The sequence below is a fragment of the Marmota monax genome, unplaced genomic scaffold (assembly GCF_021218885.2).
Source record: "Marmota monax isolate L192 unplaced genomic scaffold, Marmota_monax_Labrador192_F-V1.1 WCK01_AAM20220418_F8-fsc00311, whole genome shotgun sequence".
NCBI lineage: Eukaryota > Metazoa > Chordata > Mammalia > Rodentia > Sciuridae > Marmota > Marmota monax.
The window spans coordinates 87,762-97,157 of NW_026694601.1; positions in this window are offsets into that span (position 1 = coordinate 87,762).

Sequence of the window (9,396 nt, forward strand, 5' to 3'; positions counted from 1 at the left end):
CTAATGATCCACCTATTCGACTTATCAATAATTGACTAGTCTCACTAAAACAATGATTAATTCAGCTCATACTAAAACAAATTACGATAATACATAATCCAAAGGGACGTACTCATTAATTATGTTTATTGGACTTACTGGGACTATTACCTCACTCTCTTACACCTACCACCAAACTCTCAATACATCTAGGAATAGCAGTTCCCCTATGAGCCTCTGCACACATTAGGGATGGGAGATTAGATTGGATCCTATGCTGGCTTGGGACCTGCTTTGTAAACTGCTCTACTCCAGGTCCTGTTAAGAGGCCTCTGCGGTAGGCGCTGGTCCCTGCCAACCCAGTCTAGAAGGATGGAGACAGCAAGTGAGGGGTTGACTGGTAGCGCAAGGCTCATACCCCAGCCTCTCCCAGGGCTCCGGCCCACCAAGCCTTGGTGCTCCCTGCCCCATGCACCTGCTCTTGGTAAGGCCACAGCCCACCAATCCATGTGGCTACTCGTGGCTGACTCACCAAAAAGATGCCTGGTTAGATTTTGTAAGTTGTTATTGGGGTTGTTTGGTTTGTTTGTTTGTTTTGTGTGTGTGTGTGTGTGTGTTGCTAGGAATCAAACCCAGGGCCTTGTGCATGTGAGGCAAGCACTCTACCAACTGAGCTATATCCCCAGCCCCATCCATTAAGAAGGGTGAAATATCATTTACAGGAAAGTGAATGGAACTGTGTGGGAGGCCACCCTGAATGATTCGTGTTCTGGATCCTGGAGCAGAGAGACTTTGACCATCACTTACATCTAAATAGGGACCTGGACACTGCACCGGTCATGGAAGTTGAGGACACATCTTCGCCCTGCAACCCCTTGAGTCAAATTACACCCACCTGTCCTTTGTAACCTTCCTGACCTTTTTTGGATGGAACTTTCTAAGAATGAGGGTCATCAAAATAAATGCCCAATTCAGAACGTGCTCTCTATCTCGCCAGCCTCTCTTGACATTTCCTCGCACTACCACTTGGGGAGCTTGAGGCCAAGAGCTGAGGAGCCACCCTGAAGCTTGTTTAAAGGTAAAGTGTGTATCTGTGTTTCATTTGGAAATTCACACAAGGGACCTTAAGTTCAGCTGCCCCTGCGGATCAGGGGCAGCAGAACTGCACATCATCACGTCAAAGGAAGTCATACTCAGAAAGACAAGGGTTGATGTTCTCTCATGTGGGCTCTGGGCATGGGGGAAGACAACAGGGGGACCTTCAGGGAAGGGGAAGAGGACCACGGTTACAGTGAAGGGTTTACAGAAGATAATAGGGAAGGAGGATGTGATCAAAGCATGTTATATGCATATATGGAAATCTCATAGTGAATCTCATTATTTGACATAATTAGTATGCACTAATGATTATAATTATTGTAAATACAACATTTGGAAACTGTTTCTAATAATTGAATACCTGTTTTAATGATTCTTTCACAAAATATTATCTATAAGACTTCCTTAGTGACTATTCCTAGATTATTCAAAACTTATGATCATTCATGAGATTTTGTTTTTCAAATCATGTAACCAGCTGAGAGAATAATTCTTAGATCATGGTAATAATGATTATAGCAGATATTTTTTCCATCACTGGGCTAGAATGCATAAGGCTTCACATTCTATCACCAGCACTATAAATCATTAAAAAAATTACAACTAGAAATACTGAGAAAACTAATAATACATAATTTTACAAAAGGTCGATCAAAAATGCAGATACCTCCCACCCCTAAAATTAAATTGACTCTTCATTAGAACAAAATTTTAAACCACACTCATCTCCTATCTCTGTGTTCTTCCCCTCATTTTTGAATTTAAAAAATTCTTACGGTTACACCTAAAAGACTGTTGCATAGATTAATGTAGTGTGATGTACTTTAATCTTCTTTTTAAAATGCATTTTTATAGGGGAAAATGGTATCATTGGGATAGCTGTCTTGAATAATAGGTTATATTAGAAAAATCCCACATAGGATAAGATTCTTTAAAGAAAATTCAAACAATCAATCTTCATTTGCAGTAATGCAATGAGATTTTACAGAAAACTGTCAACTTAAAAGGCAGTTTCAGGGATGGGAGTGTAGCCCAGTGACAGAGCATGAAGTCCTGGTGCAGTCCCCAACACTCCTCCAAATATAAATATATGATCTTTAATGAGAATAAAATGTTTTCTGATATGATTTTTTATTTGTATTTTGGTGGGAGGTGGGCAAGGGAAAAGATTTTTTTTTTTTTTTTTTTTTTAAGATTTCAGTAACTGGATTCTTTGAGTCCCTCCCACATCTGTGCAGGCATCGCCATGGGTCCCAAGTCTCCAACACTTTGGCTTCAGTGGTATCCAGACCAAGTTTACTTACCCCAGTGCTGCACCTTCAGAGGCCAGAAGCTTCGGCTACAGCAGAGGGTGAAGTACCCTGTGAAGAGCATGATAATGCCACCAACACAGCTCTTCCTCACCGTTGTGTTACACCAGATCCAGCCTCTGCACACAGCTCCCAAGAGTCTCCTCAGAGGAAAGATGGAGGTGGTAAGCATGGTTGGGGGTTACAAATTGCTTAAACCAGTCAGACTTCATCCTAACAAAGGAACTTGTGAGAGGCTTTGCCCCTGAGGACTGGAGAGCTGAGGCCTCTGGGCCACTGAGTTCCAATACTGAGGCTTCCCCGGCAACACCCTTAGTCCAAGAGAACCAGGATGGAGCTCTGGAAACCACTTCAACCCCATGAAGCTGGGAAGGGTCTTTCTGTCAGCAGCACCAATATGACTGATTGAGAAAATCACTTTTTAGAAAAGAGATGCATGCAGAGACTGCGGCACTCACTGCTCAGTTCTGGGGCTGACAGCCAGAGCTCAAGTCTTAATCTCCACTAATAACTTCACATCAGGGACTTGCTGATGACTGCAGAATGGTGCTTTCTCTTCTTTGAAGAAATTTCACAGTCAGAGAAGCAAGATTTTGATTCATAGTCAGAGAAGCAAAACTCACTGTAAGCTGCCTCCTGTGGGGGGTAACATATTTGAAAGAGGACCTGCATCTTCCAGCTTCCCCTCTGTGGCTGAAGCGCCAGTGATGAAGTGCTCAGAGCCATGGCTCAAGGAGGCTACTCCTGCATCTCCATGGCAGACACACTTTCCTCTGCATTCTCTTTGCTCCCACAGGCTTCTATTCCAAGGCCAAGTCCTTGGTTCTGGTTCTCCCTGACTTGAATTTCAACAAACCGGCTAACTCTAAGGCCTAAAACAGGTGATGCTGAATTCTCTTCCCAGGTCTCAGTGTCAGCAGAGCCTAAGATGATTCTTTTACATGATGTGGAGTGACTAACTGTAGACCCATACACACTTATTTATAATTTGAAATCTCAGAAGAGTTAAAATCCATTTGTGGGTAGAATTGGGGAGACTCATTTGATGGAAGACACTGACGTGGTCTGAATTGACTTGGCAGCAAAACCTAACCTAAACTAACAACTTTGTATAAACATATTTAAGATATTTTACTATAAAATCAATTTGACTATGGGTGCTATGCCAAATCTCCCTGAAAGTGTTTATATAGTACACAAAAAATGTTCCATATAGTTATTACTTTTTTATTGGTTCTTTTCAGTTATCTGTGACAATAGAATTCATTTTGGCATAATTATGAAAGCAATGGAATATAATTTGTTCAAATTCAGTCCCCAGTACTTCCTCTTCTCCTATCCTCCTCCCTCCCCATGTTCCCTTCCTTCTACTTGACTGATATTTCTGCTATTTATTTATAGTTTTTTTTAATTAGTGTCCTGTGCATGTGCATGATAATGAGATTCACTGTGGTACAGTCACACATGTACATAGGAAAGCTAGGTCAGGTTCACTGCACTGTCTTTCCCTATCCCAGCCCTCCCCTTCAGTCCCCTTTGTCTACTCCACTGCTCTTTCTTCTATTCTTTTTTTTATCCTCTGCCCTCTTTATTTTGGATTAGCTTCTGCATATCAGAAAAAAATATTTCACCTCTTACTTTTGGGGACTGGCTTATGTCTCTTGGTATGATAGTCTCCAGTTCCATCAATTAACTGGCAAAGACCACAAAGTCATTCTTCTTTATGGCTGAATAAAAATCCATTGTGTATATATGCCATGTTTTCTTTATCCATTCATCTGTTGAAGGGCACCTAGGTTGGCTCCATACCTTGGCTATTGTGAATTGTGTTGCTATAAACATTGATGTGGGTGCCTCCCTGTAGGATGCTGATTTTAAATTTTTTGGATATATACAGAGGAGTAGGGTAACAGGGTCATATGAGGTGTTTCACTTTTTATTTTTTTTCCTACTGCTTTCCAGAGTGATTGGGCTAATTTGCAGTCCCCACCACAATGTGTGAGTGTACCATTTTCCCCACATATTCGCCAACATTTGTTGTTGCTTGTATTCTTGATAATTGCCATTCTGACTGGAATGAGATGGTATCTCAGTGTAGTTTTAATTTTCAATGCTCTAATTGCTACAAAAGTTGAACTCTTTTTCATAAATTTGTTGACCTTTGCATTTCTTCTTTTGCCAATTTACTGATTGGGTTATTTGCCTGTTGCTGCTGCTGTTGTTGTTTTGTTTTGGTGTTAACTTTTTTGAGTTCTTTGTATATCCTGGATATTAATGCTCCATCTGAGAAGCAGGTGGCAAAATTTTTCTCCCATCCAGTTGGCTCTCTTTTCACACACTTAATTGTTTCATGGATTAGGTTACTGAGGACTGACATGTCTGAATAGCTCGCCACAATACCTTGTGGTGCTGGAGATTGAACCCAGAGCTTCACATGTGCTAGGAAAGCACTCTACCACTGAGCTACACCGGCAACTCCATGAAAAAGATTTTTCATTTGATGACATCCCATTTGTTTATTTATTTATTTTATTTTTCTGACTTTAGGAGTCTTGTTAGGGAACTCAGTTCCTGAACAAACATACATGTTGGAGTGTTGGAACTACATTATTTTCTAGAAGTTGCAGCGTTTCTGGTAAAAATCCTAGGTCTTTTATCCACTTAGTTTTGTGCAGGGTGAGGGGTAGGGGTTTCATTTCATTCCACTACATATGGATTTCCAGGTTTCCCAGCACCTTTCATTAAAAAGGTTATCTTTTTTCCAATGTATGTTTTTGGCACCTTTGTCTAGTATGCGATAATCGTATTTATGTGGGTTTCTCTCTGTCTTTACTCCATTGGTCTTCGTGCCTGTTTTGGTGCCAGTCTCTCTTTCTTACTATATCTCTGTAGGATAATTTGAGGTCCTGTGTTGTGATGTCTCCTGCTTTGCTGTTCTCACTAAGGATTGCTTTGGCTATTCTGGGTTTCTTATTTTTTTAAATGAATTTCATAACTGATATTTCCAGTTGTGTGAAGAACATCATTGGAATTTTGATGGAAATTGCACTGAATCTTTAAAGAGCTTTGGGAAGTATGGCTATTTTAACAATTATTAATTTTTTCTGTCCAAGAGCATGAGAAGTCTTTCCATTTTCTAAGGTATTATTCAATACATTTTTCTTAGTCTTCTATAGTTTTCTTGTAGAGGTCTTTTACTTCTTTTGTTAGATTGATTTCCAAGGTTTTTTCATTTTTTATTTGTTTTAGTTAGTTATACATGACAGTAGAATGCATTTATGCACTTAATATATATAGATGTGATATAATTTCTGTTTTTCTGAGTGTACATGTTGTAGAATCATATTGGTCATGCAGTCACATATATGCATACAGTAAAAATGTCTATTTTGTTCTACTAACTTTCCTATCCCCACATCCCCTCCCCTCCCCTCCTTTCACTTCCCTCTACCTAACCTAAGGTAATGGTATTCTTCTCTAGAGCCCCCAACCACTTATTGTGAATTAGCATCTGCATATTAGAGAAAACATTTGGCCACCTCTCCCATTCAGGACCCCCGTCCGCCACTTTCACGCAGGACCCCTGGCAGCCACTTCTGCGTGGACCCCCATCTACCAGTGTGGGGCTCCTGCAGTAGCTTCTATTTTGGGACACTGCAACCACTGCCATAGCTACCTGCACCTGGGGACACTGGGCAGGATCTGGAGATAGCTTCCAGCCACAACACTGCACATTCAGAACTGCATCTTCAATGCCACTCAATGCCACAACTGAGCCCAACCCAAAATCCCACCTCTGAAACCAGCCAACTCCATCTTGGGACACCATTATCACCATATTTAATAGGGGCAACACTCAGCTTGGGACACTTGCAGGGACTTAGAAGCAATATCAAGTTAACTATAGTCCCCAACTCTCCCACTCCCCCACAGCCACTAATTGGGAATAGTGCTTGCAGCTATGTGGCTGATCAGTAGCTCCCAAAGACTGATCCTGATCTGCCCAATATAAAATAGCTCTATGTGACTGGTGTGACAGGTGTGAAGGCCTCAGAGCACAGCCCACAAGACATTTGAAAAGATCAGTTCTTGATTGGGAAGTAGATATGGAGGGGGTGAGTGATACAGTTTAGTGGGTAAAGACCGGGAATTGTGAGGCCCATAGGTGATATAAAGAGGCAAGACTAGGTGCCCACATTATATGAGCAGGCCCAAAAGAGATCCTTGGGGTGCAGTCTCCCAACAAGGACAAGCAAGTGCTATATCCCATCTCCAGGAGTTCCACCCACAAAACTAACCCTCTCACCCTAATAACCTTAACCATCCTGAGGGTGTAGATACCAGCAAATAACAGACAACCCCACCTATTAGATGAGAAGGGAAGCAAGAAAGATAGTGAACTCCAACAGAAACAGTCCTGAGATTTTCTTTCCAAATTTTTGTTGTGGTTCTTTTCTTTCTCTCTCTTCTCTTGCCCTCACAAACCCAACATTTGCAAAACCAATTATTTTTCATGGATTAGGCTACTGAGGACTGAGATGTCTGAATAGTATACTACAGTTGGGTTGTATATTCATTTATTTTTTATTTTTACATTTTTTAATTTTCTTAATATTTATGTTTGGTTTTTGTACTCTCTCTATTGCCTTCCCACTTACTTGTCTCCCCAAAATCACTTTATCTCTCTTCTGCTACTAACCAACCTTTTTAGATTCCTCTTTCATACTTCCCAAGATCTAATAAATAGCTGTATCCTCACCTCCTACCCTCGTAACATCTGATCCTACACCTCACCCCCAGTTCTCTCTCTGCCCACCATCAGAAACTGCAGACCCTTTGGCAAACCTACTGTTTATATTGTAGCTAATAATTGAACTCACCATTTTTGTATGTTGTGACAAAACCATAAAAGTCTTTATAGGAGTATTTTTATTTCAGTCTGTATATTGTTTGTATTGGGATCTGTTAATATTGTTTTCCCCCTTAAGGGAGAGGTATTGGAACCCTGTGGGGACACAATAAGCCTATACTAAGCCTAAGGTCAACATAATTCCAAATGGAAAAAAATTGAAAGCATTCCCTCTAAAAACTGGAACAAGACAGGGATTCCATCATTCACCACTCCTATTTAACATAGTCCTTAAAACTCTAGCCAGAGCAATTAGACAGATAAAAGAAATTAAAGGGATATGCATATGAAAACCAAAACTCAAACTATCACTATTTGCTGATGATATGATTCTATACTTAAGATGATTTGAAAAATTCCACCAGAAAATTTCTAGAACTAATAAATAAATTCAGCAAAGTAGCAGGATATAAAATCAATACCTATAAATCAAATGCATTTCTGTACATCACTAAATAATCCTCTGAAAGAGAAACTAGAAAAACTATCCCATTTATAATAGCTTCAAAAAAATAAAATATGGAGGAATCAACTTAATGAAAGAAATAAAAATTCTCTACAATAAAAACTACAGAATACTAAAGAAAGAAATTAAAGAAGATCTTAGAAGATGGAAAGATCTCCCTTGTTCTTGGATAGACAAGAACCATCCTACCAAAAGCACTAGACAGATTTAATCATAATCCCAATGACATTTCTCATAGAAATAAAAAAGCAATCATGAAATTCATATGGAAAAATAAGAGACCCAGAATAGCCAAAGCAATCCTTAGCAAGAAGACTGAAGCAGGTCCCATCACAATACCAGATTTTAAGCTATGTATAGTACAGAGCAATAGTAACAACAATGGCATGGTACTGACACCAAAATAGACTTGTAGACAATGGTACAGAATAGAGGATACAGAGACAAACCCACATAAACACAGTTACCTCATAGTAGACAAAGGAGCCAAAAACATGTATTGGAGAAAAGATAGCCTCTTCAACAAATGGTGCTGGGAAAACTAGAAATCCACATGCAGCAAAATGAAATTGGCTCCTTCCTAACTCTCACATGCACAAAACTCAACTCAAAGTGGATCAAGAACTTAAAAGAAAAATAGGCCTAAATTTTCATTATGTCAGATTAGGCCCCTACTTCCTTAACAAGACTCCTAAACTACAAGAAATAAAATCAAGAATCAATAAATGAGATGGTTTCAAACTGAAAAGCTTCTTTTCAGCAAAAGAAACAATCACTAAGGTAAATAGAGCCTTAAGAATGGGAGCAAATCTTTACCAAATGCACATCATACAGAGCACTAATCTCCAGGATATATAAAGAACTCAAACACTCAACACTAAAAACACAAATAACCCAATCAATAAATGGTCTATTAATAGAACTGAACAGACACTTCCCAGAAGAACAGCTATAATTGATCAACAAATATTAAAAAAATGTTCAACATCTCTAGCAATTAGAGAAATGCAAATCAAAACTACTCTTAAGACTTCATCTCCAGTCAGAATGGCAGCTATTAAGGATACAAACCAAAATAAGGGTTGGCAAGGGTGTGGGGGGAAAGGCACACTCTTACACTGCTGGTGGGACTGAAATTAGTGCAACCAATCTGGAAAGCAGTATGGAGATTCCTTAGAAAACTTGGAATGGAACCACCATTTGACCCAGCATTCACAATGCTTGGTTTATACCCAAAGGACTTAAAAACAGCATACTACAGTTATGTTTATAGCAGCACAATTCACAAAAACCAACCTAAATGCCCTTCAATAGATAAATGGATAAAGAAACTGTGGTATATATACACACAATGAAATAATACTCAGCATTAAAAGAGAATAAAATCATGGCATTTGCAAGTAAATGGTCGGAGTTGGAGAATATCATGCTAAGTAAAGTAAACCAATCCCAAAAAAAACAAAGGCTGAATCTTTTGTCCGTTAAGTGGATGCTGGTCCATGGCAGATGGGGGTGACAAGTGGGGGGTGGCTGGGGTGGTGGTCGTATGGGAGTATAACTTCCAAGGGATGTGGGAGACAGTACTGGGGATGGCTGTGGACACATATGAATATGTCACGGGGCTGGAGGAGGGG